Here is a 20,799-nt window from a genome sequence, read left to right on the forward strand (position 1 = left end):
GCACTGGCGGTCTCGAGCACAGAGCTGGCCCCACCCGTTCTGGCTGGATGCCAGCTTCCACCCGGCAAATGCGGGACGCTGACACTGAGTACACCGGCCTGTGAATGCTCCTCCTCGACACCCATTGCACGGGGCCTGACCTGTCCCATGCTCGCCACGGTAAGCACGGGGAGTTGGCTCAGGTCTACTACCTGACTCTGCCACACTCCCCGTGTTCCCCCCCCACAATTTTTGGGGGTGGCTGCTTCTCGGGTTTCCTTGTCAGCCGTTTTCGTGTCGCCAACGCCATTCTCTGGTATCCCTCCTCGCACTGTTCTAGAGAATCCCAGTCGGGCTCCGGCACTCTCCCTGGGTCAACCGACCACCTCTCCATCTCCTCCCAGGCTACTACGATAGAAAACTGCCTCTGATTGAGAACCACACCTGGCCAAACACACAGAAATTGAAAACAGAACACAAAACATAGAATGCCCACCTCAACTCACGCCCTGACCAAACCAAAATAGGGACATAAAAATGTTCTCTCAGGTCAGGGCGTGACACATGGACTCTGTGTGTAATAATTGTGATTAACATGATTTTTGAATGACTACCTCATCTCTGTACCCCACACATAAAACACAGACTCAACCACAAAGACGAGGGAGGTTTTCTAATGTCTCACAAAGGAGGCCACCTATTGGTAGATGGGTAAATAGCAGACATTTATTATCCCTTTGCGCATGTGGAAGTTATCAATTACACTTTGGATGGTGTATCAATACACCATGTCACTACAAAGATACAGTTGCGCAGAGGATAGAAACCACTCAGGGATTTCACCATAAGGCCAATGGTGACTTTAAAACAGTTATTGTTTAATGGCTGTGATAGTTAAAACTGAGGATGGATCAAAAACATTACTCCACAATACTTACCTAAATAGAATGAAAAGAAGGAAGCCTGTACAGAATAACAATTATTTTAAAACACAGGCATCCGGTTTGCAATAAGGAACTAAAGTAAAACTGATAAAAATGTGGCAAAGAAATTAACTTAATGTCCTGAATACAAAGCATTATGTTTGGGGCAAATCCAACACAACACATCACCGAGTACCACTCTTCATATTTTCAAGCATCTGCAAGTTTTTTTAAATGATACAAATAAATGGATTAGAGCTAAGCACAGTCAAAATCCTAGAGCAAAACCTGGTTAGAAGACAAATTCACCTTTCATCAGGAAAATAACCTAAATTTAAACAAATAATAATGTGCAAATAGTGTACAATCCAGGTGTGCAAAGATCTTAGAGACTTACCCAGAAAGACTCACAGCTGTAAATGCTGCCAAAGGTGATTCTAACATGTATTGATTCAGGGGTGTGAATACTTATGTAAATCAGATATTTATGTATTTATTTTCCTATACATTTGCAAAAATATGTAAAAACATGTTTTGACTTTGTCATTATGGGGTATTGTGTGTAGATTGAGAGAAAATTGAATTCAGAATGCAACAACAAAATGTGGGTCATGGGGTATGAATACTTTCTGAAGGCACTGTGTATATCAAGAAATGCATATCGTGACCTCGTACACATTGTAAATAGAATGCACTATTTCAGAATGTGACCTACCACTTGCATGTCAATATCAGACTGAGAATAGTTGACGTTCGTAATATCCCGCTATCTGCATGCACCTCTGGCCTGCTCGCCTCCCTACCACTGAGGAAGTACAGTTCCCGCTCAGCCCAGTCAAAACTGTTCGCTGCTCTGGCTCCCCAATGGTGGAACACACTCCCTCACGACGCCAGGACAGCGGAGTCAATCACCACCTTCCGGAGACACCTGAAACCCCACCTCTTTAAGGAATACCTAGGATAGGATAAAGTAATCCTTCTCACCCCCCTTAAAATATTTAGATGCACTATTGTAAAGTGGCTGTTCCACTGGATGTCATAAGGTGAATGCACCAATTTGTAAGTCGCTCTGGATAAGAGCGTCTGCTAAATGACTTAAATGTAAATGTAAAATGCAAGCATGAGCAATGGCATAACGTCTTATTGATATGTAAATTCAACCAACCAATAGGAATACATAATCATCAAATACATATTTCTGCAGTTTTGAGTGGAAACATAACCAACCCTGTTACACATGCACACAAACACGACACACACATGGGCAAAAAGATACAACAACTATATACAGTACAAGGCCAGTATGTTGAGAAGGAGATTTCAGCATGGCCCCTTCCACGTCTGACGGATTGTTTCTGTAAATTACAGACTTTTTCTTTGCACTTTTTAGGCCGAAATAAATCCCAGGACTTTCTTTCACGCTATGCTGAGGAATGCCTGCTGCATTTGCCAACAAAGGCACAGGCTCTAATTCACTAACTGCTCACACAGAAGTGTGCATGCACTCACATTCAACAGCCAAACCACTTCTGTGCTGTCTTGGTTTGTTGCAGTGGTTGTATTTTTTGCTGCAGTCACCTCTCCTCTCTCCCAATGTTCTGCCATCTTACCCAGGATGAGGGATGCAATGCAGTCTGATTAGGCTCTGCTGTGCTCTGCCATGGCTGTGCCAGTTTAAATAAGGAGCCACACAATTAGGCCCCTCCTGGCCCTGGGCCCCATAACGAATCCCCTAGCAGATGAGTAATGCATTGGCCTGTCTGTCACTTAGGTAACCGAACTTTGTCTCCTTTAGCTCTGCACCGGGCTCCCCACTTCATCAACAGACGCAAGCATTCATATAAGCATATTTAGGCTAGCCATGGTTGGTAAGGACCGCAATCCACTAAGATTTGCGAGCATTAGGACTACGCCCATAATGAACGCTATCATTCTAGTTCTAGAAAATGATAAGCTGTAATTCCTTCTTTATCTACCTGGACATTGTTTTATTTTAATAATTAGCCTGAGGCCTTTGAGTTTTTTTACTGGTCTCTAATGAAATGTCAAGTCCACCGTCTGCGGCTCCAGAACGAGCCACCAGAGAACTCCATATGGGCCCCTTCAGTGCCCAGAGTAATGATCCTGTCCTCTGTCGCTACAGCAAGATCCGTGTCAATTACCACAGCCTTAATTACACAGCAGTCAGTGAGTCCTGATGCCCTCCCTCCCCCTCATCATCTCTCTGCCCCTGCAGCCTGTTTTCTATCTCAGGCTCATCCATACCCGTTAGTTTACAAATTCTTGTTTTCTTAACATGGTATCAATTTCTTCCTCCATATCAGACAGTCGGTCCCTATTTAACTGATAACAATTTATAATTTCGAGCAGCCAACACATTTTAAATTAATTCCATCTGAGAATGAATCTGAAAATCATACTTGTAGATCGGCATAGCCATGCCCCCCCCACACACATAAATATCAGCTTTGGATGAGGAGGCTCTTGAATCCGACATAGCACAATCCGATTGGTAAATGTAACACTTTGGGTGTTCAATTTAACACTTTGAAGTTTATATATGATAACCATCAGAAAGTGTTTCCCTTTTAACACTGATACTGACAGAGAGAGAGAGAGAGAGACACAGCTGCACGTGAGCTCACATTTTTCAACATGTTTTTTACATGCCTTGATTGCATTACTGCTGATGATATCTGGAAATGTGCATGTACACCCTGGCCCATCTACTGTTGCTAACCCCAATTCTGACTTGTGCTCTGATATCTGCTTTTGTAAAAAGTCTGGATTTTCGGCACGTTAACACCAGAAGCTTATTACCTAAAATGGATCAATTGAAAGTGAGAGTTCACAGCTCCAATCCAGATGTGTTGGTCATTACTGAGACATGGTTAAGGAAGAGTGTTTCGAATACTGATGTTAACCTTTCTGGTTGCAATCTTTACCAAGGATCACCTTCAGTGCTCGGTTGTCTCCACCAAGTCTTTCCCCAAACAATTTGATTTTGTCACGCCCTGGTCGAAGTATTTTGTGTTTATCTTCATTTATTTGGTCAGGCCAGGGTGTGACATAGGTTTTTGTATGTGGTGTGTATGTAGTGGGATTGTAGCTTAGTGGGGTGTTCTAGGTAAGTCTATGGCTGTCTGAAGTGGTTCTCAATCAGAGGCAGGTGTTTATCGTTGTCTTTGATTGGGAACCATATTTAGGCAGCTATATTCTTTGGTTGTGTTGTGGGTGATTGTCCTTAGTGTCTTGATGTCCTTATTCTGTGTTAGTTTGCACCAGTTTAGGCTGTTTTGGTTTTCATTACGTTTATTGTTTTGTTGAGTTTGTGTTTTGATTCGTGTTACGTTTGTTTTATTAAACATGGATCGCAATCTACACGCTGCAGTTTGGTCCGACTCTCCTTCACCATATGAAAACAGTTACAGATTTGCTGGTTTTAAGAATTAAACTTTCAAATAGCTCTTTGTTGACTATCGTCCTCCATCAGCACCGGCCTGTGTCCTACCTGCCTTAACCTCTTCAGTCGACCCTCTACTTTTTCGAACATTCTGTTAAAAATCGCGCAACATTTCAGCGCCCTGCTACTCATGCCAGGAATATAGTATATGCATATGATTAGTATGTGTGGATAGAAAACACTCAGATGTTTATAAAACTGGTTAAATCACGGCTGTGACTTTAACAGAACGTGCGTTTCATTGAAAAGTGCAAGAAAATCTGATCACTGAAAGTGGAAAAATATATCCATCCTCCGCTTCAACCCATTGTTATGGGCGAAAGACATTAAATATGGCTGAGGTTGCAGTACCTACAGCTTCCACACGATGTCAACAGTCTTGTCATTTGCCTAGGATTTGTTTCTTGGTCAAACGAACAAGAGACAGCCCATTTCTTCCGGTCTGCGACCGGATATTTTGGTTGAGAAATACACGGACAGTATTTCAAGACGGACCCCTATAGAAAACACTTCGTCTCGTGATTAATTTGATCGCTTATTAACGTTTACTAATACCTAAAGTTGCATTACAAAAGTATTTCGAAGTGTTTTGTGAAAGTTTATCGTCGACTTTTTGAATTTTAAAAAATGACGTTACGTTATGAAACGCTATTTTTTCCGTTTATCACACAGTCTTCATAGATCGATATCTAGGCTATATATGGACCGATTTAATCGAAAAAAGACCCAATAGTGATTATGGGACATCTAGGAGTGCCAACAAAGAAGATGGTCAAAGGTAATGAATGTTTTATATTTTATTTGTGCGGTTTGTGTAGCGCCGACTATGCTAATTATTTTGTTTACGTCCCTTGCGGGTCTTTTGGGGTGTTACATGCTATCAGATAATAGCTTCTCATGCTTTCGCCGAAAAACATTTTAAAAATCTGACTTGTTGCCTGGATTCACAACGAGTGTAGCTTTAATTCAATACCCTGCATGTGTATTTTAATGAACGTTTGAGTTTTAACTAATACTATTAGCATTTAGCGTAGCGCATTTGCATTTCCAGAGCTCTAGATGGGACGCCTGCGTGCCAGGTAGGAGCAAGAGGTTAAACCATCTGACCAAGTCCTAAAGCAATGGAATTAAATTAAAAACTGGTTCAAACTGGTTTGACCGTGATCTTGTAGAGTTACGCCACCTCAAGAATTGTATTTGGCGAAAGGTTCTGCACAGGCATACTCAGGCTGACTGGCTCTCGTTCAGGCAAATGAGAAATAAGTGCACTCAGGCTATCCAGAAGGCCAAAGTTAGTTACTTTAAGGAGCAGTTCTCTATCTGTGGGTCTAACCCTAAGAAGTTATGGAAAATGGTTAAAGACTTTGAGAATAAACACTCCTCCTCACAGCTGCCCCTTAATGTTGGCGATGTGGTTGTTACTGACAAGAAGCACATGGCTGAGCTCTTTAATCACCACTTCATTAAGTCAGGATTCCTATTTGACTCAGCCATGCCTCCTTGCCCGTCCAACATTTCCTAATCTCCCACCCCTTCTAATGCGACTATCCCCGATGCTTCTCCCTCTATTTCCCCTGCCCCACTACAAAGTTTTTTCCTGCAGGCAGTTTCTGAGTCCAAGGTGCTAAAGGAGCCCCTGAAACTTGACCCCCAAAAACATCTGGGTTAGATGGTTTAGACCCTTTCTTCTTTAAGGTTTCTGCCACTATCATCGTCAAGCCTATCTCCAACCTTTTTAACCTGTCTCTCCTTTCTGGGGAGGTTCCCATTGCTCGGAAGGCAACCACGGTTCGTCCTTTATTTAAAGGGGGAGATCAAGATGATCCTAACTGTTATAGGCCTATTTCTATTTCACTCTGTTTATCAGAAGTGTTGTAAAAACTTCTCAGTAATCAACTGACTGGCTTTCTTGATGTCTACAGTATTCTCTCTGGTATGCAATCTGATTTCCGCTCATGTTATGGATGTGTCACTAAAACCTTAACCTGTTACTCCTACCCCCTACTTTTTCGAACATTCTGTTAAAAATCGCGCAACATTTCAGTGCCCTGCTACTCATGCCAGGAATATAGTATATGCATATGATTAGTATGTGTGGATAGAAAACACGTTTATAAAACTGGTTAAATCACGGCTGTGACTATAACAGAACGTGCGTTTCATCGAAAAGTGCAGGAAAATCTGATCACTGAAAATGGGAAAATATATCCATGCGCCACTTCAACCAATTGTTAAACGTGAACCACATTACATGGGGCCGAGGTTGCAATACCTACAGCTTCCACACGATGTCAACAGTCTTGTCATTTGCCTACAATTTGTTTCTTGGTCAAACAGGCACAAGGCAGCGCAGTTCTTCCGGTCTCCGACCGGATATTTTGGTTGAGATTTACCCGGACATTATTTCCAGACGTACAGCTATAGAACATACATCGCCTCGTGATCAATTTGATCGATTATTAACGTTTACTAATACCTAAAGTTGCATTACAAAAGTATTTCGAAGTGTTTTGTGAAAGTTTATCGTCGACTTTTTGAATTTTAAAAAATGACGTTACGTTATGAAACGCTATTTTTTTCCGTTTATCACACAGTCTTCATAGATCGATATCTAGGCTATATATGGACCGATTTAATCGAAAAAAAGACCCAATAGTGATGTTTATGGGACATCTAGGAGTGCCAACAAAGAAGATGGTCAAAGGTAATGAATGTTTTATATTTTATTTGTGCGGTTTGTGTAGCGACGACTATGCTAATTATTTTGTTTACGTCCCCTGCGGGTCTTTTGGGGTGTTACATGCTATCAGATAATAGCTTCTCATACTTTCGCCGAAAAGCATTTAAAAAATCTGACTTGTTGCCTGGATTCACAATGAGTGTAGCTTTAATTCAATACCCTGCATGTGTATTTTAATGAACGTTTGAGTTTTAACGAGTGCTATTAGCATTTAGCGTAGCGCATTTGCATTTCCAGATGTCTAGATGGGACGCCTGCGTGTCAGGTAGGAGCAAGAGGTTAAAGATCCTCAATGATGTCACCATTGCCCTTGATGCTAAGCAATGTTATGCTGCTATTTTTATTGACTTGGCCAAAGATTTTGATGTGGTAGACTATTCCATTCTTGTGGGCCAGCTAACGAGTATGGGTGTCTCTGAGGGGTCTTTGGCCTGGTTTGCTAACTTCCTCTCTCATAGACTGCAGTGTATAAAGTGAGAAAATCTGCTGTCTCAGCCACTGCCTGTCACCAAGGGAGTACCCCAAGGCTCGATCCTAGGCCCCATGCTCTTCTCAATTTACATTAACAACATAGCTCAGGCAGTAGGAAGCTCTCTCATCCATTTATATGCAGATGCTACATTCTTATACTCAGCTGGCCCCTCCACAGATTTTGTGTTAAAAGCTCTATAACAAAGCTTTCTTAGTGTTCAAACAAGCTTTCTCTACCCTTAACCTTGTTCTGAACACTTCCAAAACAAAGATCATTTGGTTTGATAAGAAGAATGCCCCTCTCCCCACAGGTGTGATTACTACCTCTGAGGGTTTAGAGCTTGAGGTAGTCACCTCATACAAGTACTTGGGAGTATGGCTAGATGGTACACTGTCCTTCTCTCAGCACATATCAAAGCTGCAGGCTAATGTTACATCTAGACTTGGTTTCCTCTATTGTAATCACTCCTCTTTCACCCCAGCTCCCAAACTAACCCTGATTCAGATGACCATCCTACCCATGCCAGATTACGGAAACATCATTTATAGATCGGCAGGTAAGGGGGCTCTCGAGCGGCTAGATGTTCTTTACCATTCGGCCATCAGATTTGCCACCAATGCTCTTTATATAGGTCACATCACTGCACACTATACTCCTCTGTAAACTGGGAATCTCTGTATACCCATCGCAAGACCCACTGGTTGATGGTTATTTATAAAACCCTCTTAGGCCTCACTCCCCCCTATCTGAGATATCTACTGCAGCCCTCATCCTCCACATACAACACCCGTTCTGCCAGTCTCATTCTGTTAAAGGTCCCCAAAGCACACACATCACTGCTCTTTTCAGTTCGCTGCAGCTAGTGACTGGAACGAGCTGCAGAAAACATTCAAACTGGTCATGTTTTATATCAATCTCTTCATTCAAAGCCTAAATCATGGACACTCTTACTGACAGTTGTGGCTGCTTTGCATGACGTATTATTGTCTCTACCGTCTTGCTCTGTGCTTTTGTCTGTGCCCAATAATGTTTATAACATGTTTTGTGCTGCTATCATGTTGCGTTGCTACCATGTTGTTATCATGTTGTGTTACTACCATGCTGTGTTGTCATGTGTTGCTGCCTTGATATGTTGTTGTCTAAGGTCTCTCTTTATGTAGTGTTGTGTTGTCTGTTGTGATGTGTGTTGTGTCCTATATTTATGTTACATTTTTTACATTCTGTTTTTAATCCCAGCCATTCCATTTTATATATATATATATATATAAAATAATTATAAGAAAACCTCAATGTATCCTATAGATATGAATTGCACAAGAATTAAACATTTATGGATTGTTAATGCATTGTTTTCTCTTTATTCCACCTGGTTAAGCTACCGTTTCTGGGCCAAAGAGCATCTTGAAGTATCTGAAAAACATTGTGCATCCTTATAATTTCTGTGCAATTAATATTTTAAGTAGACCATTCCCATGTTACAAGCAATTGGTGTTTATAATTCCAAAAGCAGAGGGAATACATTTCGCTACACTCACATTAACATCTGCTAACCATGTGTATGTGACAAATAAAATTTGATTTTGATTTGATGTGTCCAGATTGCAGAGGAGGCACTGCCTGCACTGAAATGTTTTGTTTTTTTGCATATTCACCAGTATAGTCGATCTATAAGTGATATGACTTCTTGGCAACTGTCCTCTTCTAGATGTACGACTTCCTCCGAAGTCGGTCCCTCTCCTTGTTCAGGTGGTGTTCAGCAGTCAACGTCACCGGTCTTCAAGCCATCGCTGATACACCTTTCATTTTCCATTGTTTTTGTCTTTCTTTTCTACACACCTGGTTTTCATTCCCCAATTACATGTTCCTGTATTTAACCCTCTGTTTCGCCCATGTTTTTGCGTGTGATTGTTACATTGTTAATTTCATGATGGCCGGTTTTTCGATGGGTGCGGTTTTCACCCGTGCGTAATATTTACCGTTTGTATTTGGTCAAGTGTATTTGTTACCTTGTGCCTTTATTTTTGAGTAAAGTATGTTGCTCACTCATTTTGCTCTCCTGCGCCTGACTTCATGCACCAGCTACACTCACCTTCTGACAAGATGGTTGTAAAGGTTGAGTCACATCCCTTCTAATGGTTGAACTTGTCTCATGTGGCTTTGTTGGGGGTGTACATTTTCTTTGCTTGTAGGCCAGGAATTTTAGTGTTCAGCCACCCTACCAGTAGCGGCAATGTAATGGTTCCATAGCATTAGACAAGTACTCATCCCTGTACTTTGAAACAACAGTAAAGGTTGTGGTTTCATCTACAAACTGTAATATAGACATTTTCTGCACAATGCGTTTGTTGTATTCAGTAGGTTGGAGCTTCTGTTTGTTGAATAATCATCCTGTTGCTTTAAGAATAAATTAATGTCAAGTAATGCTTTGAAGTAAAAACATTTGCATTTGATTACTTTCTGTGTGTTTGTTAGAGTAGTTCAGTAACTTACATAGCCTTTCTTGTATCCAGGATCTCTCAATGACTGGAACATTGATATGATTCTCAATATGTACCTCTCTTTTGTCTGACGACGAGAGAGACTCTTGAAAAACATATCTATGGCAGGTTTAAAGGAATATTATACTCAAAATACAATCTAACATGATTTTATCAGTTACCTTGTCTGTATTCAACTTACCAAGAGAGTTTATATATGCAGTCAAGGCAAATTGAAAAATCATGTTGAATTGTATTCGGTATATACCAAGCACAATAACATCTTGTAATAATAAAAAAATTAAAACATACCCCTCAACTTCTATCATTTGCTGGCCGATGAAATTGTTCCAGTGTCTTCATATTCCTTTATCGCTTCTGGACCCCCCAGTTTTGCATCAAGAATGTCTTTTATCATCTGAATAGACATTCTAATTAGATTTCCAGCAACAAATCAAGCAGCTGATAGCTACTTTCCATGAAAATAGTTGGCAACACTGAGTGAACAAATTTATTTAGCCAAAAGACTCTCATCAACATTAACTCTTCTTTTCAGAGTGTTGGCTGAACTGTCACTGTTATTCTCGCGACGAGATCTTGACTTGACAGTGAAATTGTATCCGTCAAGATGGGTGAGAACTAGGCAAAGGGCACCTCTCAAACAACACAACAGTAAATAAATACTGTATATCTGTATAAAGATTAGGCTACTTTAACAGCAACTCATACGTTTAACAGTGTCTCATGACATGCGCTCCCGACAGAGTTAACTCGCGTTCCAGTGCTATTCTCCGGTTGGAACATTATTGATGTTTTATGTTAAAAACATCCTAAAGATTGATTCCATACATCGTTTGACATGTTTCTAAAGGACTGTAACGGAACTTCTCGAGTTTTTGTCTGGATGAAGTGCCTGCTCCTCATGAAGATGGATTACTGGGCTGAACAGGCTAACAACAAGTGGCTATTTGGACATAAATTACGGACTTTATGGAACAAATCAGTGATTTATTGACGACCTCGGATTCCTGTGCGTGCCTTCTGATGAAGTTCATCAAAGTTAAGTGAATATTTATGGTGTTGTTTCTAACTTTGTTGACTCCAAAATGCCGGATATTCCTCTGGCTGTTTTGTGTTCTGAGCGCTGTTCTCAGATCTTTTTCCGTGAAGTTTTTTTTAAATTGGACACAGCGGTTGCATGAAGGAGAAGTCTATCTTTAATTCTGTGAATAACACTAGTATCTTTTATCAATGTTTATTATGAGTAGTTCTGCAAAATCACCAAACGTTTTGGAATCAAAACATTACTGCACGTAAGGCGCCAATGTAAACTGAGATTTTTGGATATAAATATGCCCATTATCGAACAAAACATACATGTATTGTGTAACATGAAGTCCTATGAGTGTCATCTGATGCAGATCATCAAAGGTTAGTGATTAATTTGATCTATATTTCTGCTTTTTGTGACTCCTATCTTTGGCTGGAAAAATGGCTGTGTATTTTCGACTTGGCTCTGACCTAACATAATCATATGTGGTTCTTTCGCTGTAAAGCATTTTTTAAATTGGACACGATGGGTAGATTAACAAGATGTTTACATTTGCTGTATTGGACTTGTTAATGTGTGAAAGTTACATACTTCTAAAAAATATTTTTGAATTTCGCACGCTGCCTTTTCAGTTGTCGAGGGGTTCCGCCTGCCCCAGAAAGGTTAATGAACAGAAGATTGGCAAATACAACCTCGTCTACTTCTGTGCCAGTTGTATCAGTCACATTGGTTGGTTTCATCACAAATAGAAGACTTCAGTTTCACTGGAAAATGAAAAATAGCAAGACCGTTTTTAACACACATAGTTAGGATCTTCATCTGTTCACAAAATATCAATGAATACAAGAAATCCTTCAAGAACATGTACGTTGCCTCAGCAAGTTTGATGTGTTATCTTTATCATGATACTGCATTGGAATCATCATTGTGGTTCTGGTTCCAACACCAGTCTATAATGGAAAAATATTTTGAGTAATCATGGTCAAATCAAATCAGTGCAGTAATATCTAACAAGTAATCTAACAATTCCAATTGATGTCGCTCTGATATCCAATAGTTATTCCCAGCTGTATGTAATGACACTTCAGATTTTCTGGGCCATCAGCTAAATAATGCATAGTTTCCCAAGGACTAGAAGGAAGGTGAACTTCTCTGTTGAATAGTAGGGGTTTCTTTACCCAAGGGGACATGGCTCGCCATCCAGGACCTCTATAACAGGCGGTGTCAGAGGAAGGCCCTAAATATTCTCAAAGACTCCAGACACCCAAGGCATAGACTGATCTCTCTGCTACTACACGGCAAGCGGTATCGATGTACCAAGTCTGGAACCAACAAGGCGCTGAATAGCTTCTACCCCCAAGCCATAAGATTGCTAAATAGTTAGTTAAATAGTTAACCAATAGCTACCCAAATGATCTGCATTGACCCCTTTTGCACTCACTCTTTTGACTCATCCCATACACTGCTGCTACTGTTTATAATGTATCCTGTTGCCTATTCACTTTATCCCTACCTATATGTACATATCTACCTCAATTACCTCGTACCCTTGCACATCTACCCAGAACAGTCTCAATTTGTCAGGGTACAGGAAAGGAAGACCCAGAGTTACCTCTGCTGCAGAGGATACGTTCATGAGTGTTAACAGCCTCAAATTGCAGAAAATGCTTAAGTGTGCCTTGAATTCTCAATAAATCATAGACAGTGTTACCAGCAAAGCACCCCCACACCATCACATCTCCGACCTCCATGCTTCACGGTGGGAGCCACACATGCGTAGATCATCCGTTCACCTACTCTGTGTTTCACAAAGACATGCGGTTCAAACCAAATATCTCAAATTTGGACCCATCAGACCAAAAGGACATATTTCCACCGGTCTAATGTCTATTGCTCATGTTTCTTGGCCCAAGCAAGTCTCTTCTTCTTATTTGTATCCTTTAGTAGTGGTTTCTTTGCAGCTATTCAACCATGAAGTCCTTATTCACAGTCTCCTTAACTGTTCAGGAGTCAGGAGTCTCTGCAGGTAACTCTGGGTCTTCCTTTCCTGTGGCGGTCCTCATGAGAGCCAGTTTCATCATATCGCTTGACGGCTTTTGCAACTGCACTTCAAGATACTTTCAAAGTATTAATTTATTGTGTTATTGTTTTTCTATTATTTTTCTTTTTTTTCGCTCTGCTTTGTTGAGGTGGGCCCGTAAGTAAGCATTTCATTGTTAGTCTACACCTGTTGTTTAAGAAGGAGGTGGCAAATAACATTTGATTTGAATATAATTTGATTTGACTGTGCTATTTACCATTCTATTTACTGTGTTCTTAACCTCCCTGCACATCAATGCAAACCGAGCTCTCATAAAGAGAATAAGCCCAACAACAAACATATCCTGGAGCTAATATTTGCAGAGTGTGCGTGTCACATATTTGAACTGGAATGCCTGGGTTTCAGTGGGGTTTGTTGTGCCGAATGCAGTGCAGGGGGTTTGAGCTGGCCACTAATGCGCTTTGTGTTTATGGGGCTGCTGCCATATAATGTGCTGATACATACTGGATGCCTGCCTGTGCCCCTGGGTGGAAGACACACTTCTCAGGCTGCACAATCGATTGGTTACGCATGATTTAAGAGATTTGGGGGGATGCTTATTGCAGATGTCTTTCTTTTCCCTGTTGAGGCTGTGATTACTGCTGGAAGCACCCCTTTGGAAAACATCTGACCTCCACCACTCTGTCAGTGAATACATTTTTCATTCAAGTTAATCGCAACTGATTAGTATGTACGTCTACAGTGACATGTTCTGTTCTTCAACACAGAGCATTAATGAATTGATTTTAGCTTGTGCCAGGTACATCAAGTATTTTTGTTGCTGCAGTTCCTCTTGCTGTTCGCACTTCTCACTGTGATGCTCCTATCCCATTTTCAAACCTTGCACAGTATGGGCAACATGGGCTTGCATGATATGGTCTTGTCATCTCATTGGTACCCAAAAACAGTAAGGACACTGGAACCCTTGACAATGACACACAATATAGGCTGTGGTCCAGTCTCTCCACTCGAGCCTTTGATAATAGGGGCACTTGCAATGTCCCCTCCTTATTAACCTAGAACAGTTAGGGGCGCTGCCCTCCTCTTCACTAACAACACAATAATGACTTTGGTGATCTGAGAGAGCTGGCATCTGGTGTTGTTTGGAATAGCAACATGGGGGTAGAGAGGACCCAGGCATGGAACCCCAGGAGAGGGGGGATGTGACAGAGTGCCACTGTCCAATTACGCTGACCTCCCAGTTCTGATGGAATGGCAGATGATGGGCCTCCATGCCAGATCCAGGCTCCCTGCGTGTGATATACATTCTATTGATGACGCTCTCCTCAGGGGAGATAGCATGAGGACATGGTCCTTTGCTAGAGTATAATTTTCCGCTCCTTCCACCATGAATCACACAGAGAGAGAGAGAGAGAGAGAGAGAGAGAGAGAGAGAAGGGAAGAGAGAGAAGGCTGGATAGCGAGAGAGGAGGGATCGTGAAATAGAGAGGGAGATATTTGCTCAGAGGCTTTTTTTTGTGCTCCAGCTTATACAGTGCCTTGCGAAAGTATTCGGCCCCCATGAACTTTGCGAACTTTTGCCACATTTCAGGCTTCAAAAATAAAGATATAAAACTGTATTTTTTTGTGAAGAATCAACAACAAGTGGGACACAATCATGAAGTGGAACGACATTTATTGGATATTTCAAACTTTTTTAACAAATCAAAAACTGAAAAATTGGGCGTGCAAAATTATTCAGCCCCCTTAAGTAAAACTTTGTAGCGCCACCTTTTGCTGCGATTACAGCTGTAAGTCACTTGAGGTATGTCTCTATCAGTTCTGCACATCAAGAGACTGAATTTTTTTCCCATTCCTCCTTGAAAAACGGCTCGAGCTCAGTGAGGTTGGATGGAGAGCATTTGTGAACAGCAGTTTTCAGTTCTTTCCACAGATTCTCAATTGGATTCAGGTCTGGACTTTGACTTGGCCATTCGAACACCTGGATATGTTTATTTTTGAACCATTCCATTGTAGATTTTGCTTTATGTTTTGGATCATTGTCTTGTTGGAAGACAAATCTCTGTCCCAGTCTCAGGTCTTTTGCAGACTCCATCAGGTTTTCTTCCAGAATGGTCCTGTATTTGGCTCCATCCATCTTCCCATCAATTTTAACCATCTTCCCTGTCCCTGCTGAAGAAAAGCAGGCCCAAACCATGATGCTGCCACCACCATGTTTGACAGTGGGGATGGTGTATTCAGGGTGATGAGCTGTGTTGCGTTTACGCCAAACATAACGTTTTGCATTGTTGCCAAAAAGTTCAATTTTGGTTTCATCTGACCAGAGCACCTTCTTCCACATGTTTGGTGTGTCTCCCAGGTGGCTTGTGGCAAACTTTAAACAACACTTTTATGGATATCTTTAAGAAATGGCTTTCTTCTTGCCACTCTTCCATAAAGGCCAGAGTTGTGCAATATACGACTGATTGTTGTCCTATGGACAGAGTCTCCCACCTCAGCTGTAGATCTCTGCAGTTCATCCAGAGTGATCATGGGCCTCTTTGCTGCATCTCTGATCAGTCTTCTCCTTGTATGAGCTGAAAGTTTAGAGGGACGGCCAGGTCTTGGTAGATTTGCAGTGGTCTGATACTCCTTCCATTTCAATATTATCGCTTGCACAGTGCTCCTTGGGATATTTAAAGCTTGGGAAATCTTTTTGTATCCAAATCCGGCTTTAAACTTCTTCACAACAGTATCTCGGACCTGCCTGGTGTGTTCCTTGTTCTTCATGATGCTCTCTGCGCTTTTAACGGACCTCTGAGACTATCACAGTGCAGGTGCATTTATACGGAGACTTGATTTACACACAGGTGGATTGTATTTATCATCATTAGTCATTTAGGTCAACATTGGATCATTCAGAGATCCTCACTGAACTTCTGGAGAGAGTTTGCTGCACTGAAAGTAAAGGGGCTGAATAATTTTGTACGCCCAATTTTTCAGTTTTTGATTTGTTAAAAAAGTTTGAAATATCCAATAAATGTCGTTCCACTTCATGATTGTGTCCCACTTGTTGTTGATTCTTCACAAAAAATACAGTTTTATATCTTTGTTTGAAGCCTGAAATGTGTCAAAAGGTCGCAAAGTTCAAGGGGGCCGAATACTTTCGCAAGGTACTGTACAGTGTTGAATACACTACAGATGGTAACCGAAAGGTTACTGGTTCGAATACCCGAGCCAACAAGGTGAAAGATCTGTGAGCAAGACACTTAAACATAATTTGCACTAGGGCACGCTTTACTACTATGGCTGACCCTGTAAAACAACACATTTCAATGCACCTATCCAGTGTATGTGACAAAAGGTTGTATTTGTTTTACAAAACCTCCATTCTCAATTAAAACCATATCAGAGGCGCTTTGAGAAACAACTGGAAATGTAGTGTTTTCCATAGAGATACGTTTCATAACCTTTTCTAGAATAGCTAAGATACTGTACAAAATAACAATAATTAATAAAACTAGACATACTGCATCTACTTAAGCCACTTACAATGTCTAGCTTGAGGATTGAGTTATCCTTTTGACTAATATTCACACTACAAATACAGGCTACTGATGGAGTAAGATGGCACCAGAGAAGAAGGCTGACGTTTTACGTGTTCCTATCCAATTGTGTTTTTTGTTTGTTTCATTGCTTGGGTTGTAACTTATTTTTTTACTTATTTTGTACATAATGTTGCTGCTACCGTTGCTGCTACCGAAAATAACTTCTGAACTGCGATTACTCACCACGAACTGGCAGAAACCTTTTTTTCCTTTAACGAATCTGACAAGCCCGACATGAATAACATAGAGCTTTCCCGGGTACAGGCCCAGATCCCCGTCATTTGCGTGAAAGAGAAGGCAGAAAAAAGGGGCCGGAGGGCGGGCTTCCTTCGGAGAAGTCATAGGCGATTGAATAAACCGCCAATGCCTTCCATTCTGCTAGCAAACGTGCAGTCTTTGTAGAATAAAATTGATGACCTACACAGAAGATTAAACTACCAACGGGACATTCAAAACTGTAATATCTCATGCTCCACGAAGTCGTGGCTTAATGACGACATTATCAACATACAGCTGGCTGGTTGTACGCTGTATCGGATGGAGAGAACAGTGGCGTCTGGTAAGACAAGGAGGGGCAGACTATGTATTTTTGTAAATAACAGCTGGTGCATGATATTGATGAGGAAGTCTCAAGGTTTTGCTTGCCTGAGGTAGAGTATCTCATGATAAGCAATAGACCACACTATCTACCTAGAGAGTTTATCTGTATTTTTCGTAGTGGTCTATATACGACCACAGACTGAGGCTGGCACTAAGACTGCACTCAATGAGCTGTATTCCTTCATAAGCAAAAAGGAAAACATTCACCCAGAGGCGGCGCTCTTAGTGGCCGAGGACTTTAATGAAGGGAAACAAATCGGTCACACCAAATTTCTATCAGCATGTTAAATGTGCAACCAGAGGGGGAAAAAACTCTGGACCAACTTTACTCCACACACTGAGACGCATACAAAGCTCTCCCTCGCTCTCCATTTGGCAAATCTGACCATAATTCTATCCTCCAGATTCCTGCTTACAAGCAAAAATTAAAGCAGGAAGCACCAGTGACTCAATCAAAAAAAAGTCTTCAGATGAAGCAGATGCTAAGCTTCAGGACTGTTTTGCTAGCACAGACTGAAATATGTTCTGCGATTCCTCCAATTGGCATTGAGGAGTACACCACATCAGTCGCTGGTTTCATCAATGAGTGCTTCGATGACGTCGTCCCCACAGTGACCATAAGTACATACCCCAAACAGAAGCTGTGGATTACAGGGCAAAATCTGCATTGAGCGAAAGGCTAGAAACACCGCTTTCAAGGAGCGGGACTCTAATCTGGAAGTTTATAAGAAATCCCACGATGCCCTCCAACGAACCATCAAACAAGCAAAGCCTCAAATCAGGACTGAGATCGAATCATACTACACCGTCTCTGACGTTCGTCGGATGTGGCAAGGCTTGCAAACCATTACAAACTACAAAGGGAAGCACAGCCGAGAGCTTCCCAGTGACACAAGCCTACCAGACAAGCGAAACTACTTCTATGCTCGCTTCGAGGCAAATAACACTGAAACATGAATGAGAGCACAAGCTGTTCCGGAAGACTGTGTGATCACTGTCTCTGCAGTCGATATGAGTAAGACCTCTCTTGGCTAGATGGGACGCTACCGTCCCACCTGACCAACATCCAGTGAGAGTGCAGGGCGCCAAATTCAAACTACAGAATTGTAAATATTTAACTTTCTTGAAAATACACATGCATTTTGTAAAAATAAAGCTAAACTTCTTGTTAAGCCATACATGGCATCAGATTTCAAAAAGGCTTTACAGCGAAAGCAAACCATGCGATTATATGAGGACAGCACCCCATCAAACAAACACAGACAATCAAAATTCATTCTGCCAGGCGCGACACAAAACTCAGAAATAACAATATAATGAATGCCTTACCTTTGAAGTGCTTCTTCTGTTGGCACTCCAATATGTCCCATAAACATCGCAAATTGTCATTTTTTTTTCGATTAATTGCGTTGTTATATCTCAAATCTCCATTTATTGGGAGCGTTTGATCCAGAAAATCATAGGTTCCAACTCCCGCAACATGACTACAAAATATCTAATAAGTTACCTGTAATCTTTGTCCAAACATTTCAAACAACTTTAGGTATTTTTTTATGTAAATAATCGATAAAATTTAAGACGGGATAAACTGCGTTCAATAGCAGATAAAAACAAAGTCGTGCGAGCTTTCAGGTCGCGCGCCTCAACCACAACAGTACACTAGACTTGACCCTCGTTCTGAACAGCCCTACTTCTTCATTACACAAAGGAAAAACATCAACCAATTTCTAAAGACTGTTGACATCCAGTGGAAGCGATAGGAACTGCAAGCAAGTGCCTTAGAAATCTAGATCCACATAGAAAACACATTGAAAAGAGAGTGACCGGGGTGTGGGGTGCGTACTCAGTCCCCTCCTCTACTCCCTCTTCACGCATGACTGCTTGGCCAGGTACGACTGCAACACCAACATTAAGTTTGCCAATGACACAACAGTGGTAGGCCTGGTCACCGACAACGACGAGACAGCCTATAGAAGACCTGGCCGTGTGCTGCCGAAAGCACCACACGACCAGGATAACAACCTCTCACTTAACGTGATCAAGACAAAAGGAGATGATTGTGGACTACAGGAAAAGGAGGACCGAGCACGCCACCATTCTCATCTATGGGGCTGTAATGGAGAGCTTAAAGTTCCTTGGTGTCCAAATCACCAACAAACTAACATGGTCCAAGCACACCAAGACAGTCGCGAAGAGGGCATGACAAAACCTATTCCCCCTCAGGAGACTGAAAAGATTTGGCATGGGTCCTCAAAATCTTCAAAAGGTTCCACAGCTGCACCTTCAAGAGTATTGGTGCATCACTGCCTGGTATGGCAATTGCCACGCCTCCGACCTCAAGGCACTACAGAGAGTAATGCCTACGGCCCAGTCCATCTCACTGGGGCCAAGCTTCCTGTCACCCAGGACCTCTATACCAGGCGGTGTCAGAGGAAGGCCCTAAAAATTGTCACAGACTCCAGCCACCCTATTCATAGACTGTTCTCTCTGCTACCACACGGTAAGCGGTACCGGAGTGCCAAGTCTAGGTCCAAGATGCTTCTAAACAGCTTTTACCCCCAAGCCATAAGACTCATGAACATCCAATCAAATAGCTACCCAGACTATTTGGATTGTCCCACACCCCCTGTTTCACACAGCTGCTAATCTCTGTTGTTATCATACATGCATAGACACTTTAATAACTCTACCTACATGTACATATTACCTCAATTACCTCGTCTAACCGGTGCCCCCGCTCATTGACTCTGTACCGGTACACCCTGTATATAGCCTCGCTATTGTTATTTTACTGCTGCTCCATAGTTACTTGTTACTTTTCTTATTCTTATACAAATGTTTTATTCTTTAAACTGCATTGTTGTTTGTTTAGGGGCTCATAAGTAAGCATTTCACTGTAAGGTTGTATTCGGGCGCATGTGACTAATACAATTTGATTTGATGAAGTTGAGGAAATGCATTTTACTGTCTGACTGACTGAAAGACCACAGATGCCTTGAATGCTTTCTCACAGTAGATGGCATGTGCGTGTCTGGGTGGGTCCATATTTTAAATGACACCGTTTTTCCCAAATGAATTGGGGGAAATTAAATTAATGTGAAAAAAATTGCCTTGGTGAAGTTTGAGCTTTAGAAATAAAAATATTATCCTTCATAAGCTTGCCTGAGGAATCTACATAAGAATGCTGTTTGTTATTATCATAACAGCATTGTGTGTCAGTGTAAAAAGCTCCCCTCTATTCTGTGTGGGCATGGGGAAAGAGATGGGTCTCTGTATTCTAAATGCTGTGGATAATCGGAGCACAAACAAGCCAGTGTTTGAATGAATTACTCACAGCACTCAATGAAAGCTAAATGCCGTTTGAGTGACTGATCTTGACTTGGAATCAGTAGACAGCCATGCTGTTGCTATGCTACTCGGCTCAGTCATTAGGTGATTACTATGTCTACGTCAGACAGACGAGTGG

This window comes from Oncorhynchus keta, chromosome 4 (assembly GCF_023373465.1).
Source record: "Oncorhynchus keta strain PuntledgeMale-10-30-2019 chromosome 4, Oket_V2, whole genome shotgun sequence".
Lineage (NCBI taxonomy): Eukaryota > Metazoa > Chordata > Actinopteri > Salmoniformes > Salmonidae > Oncorhynchus > Oncorhynchus keta.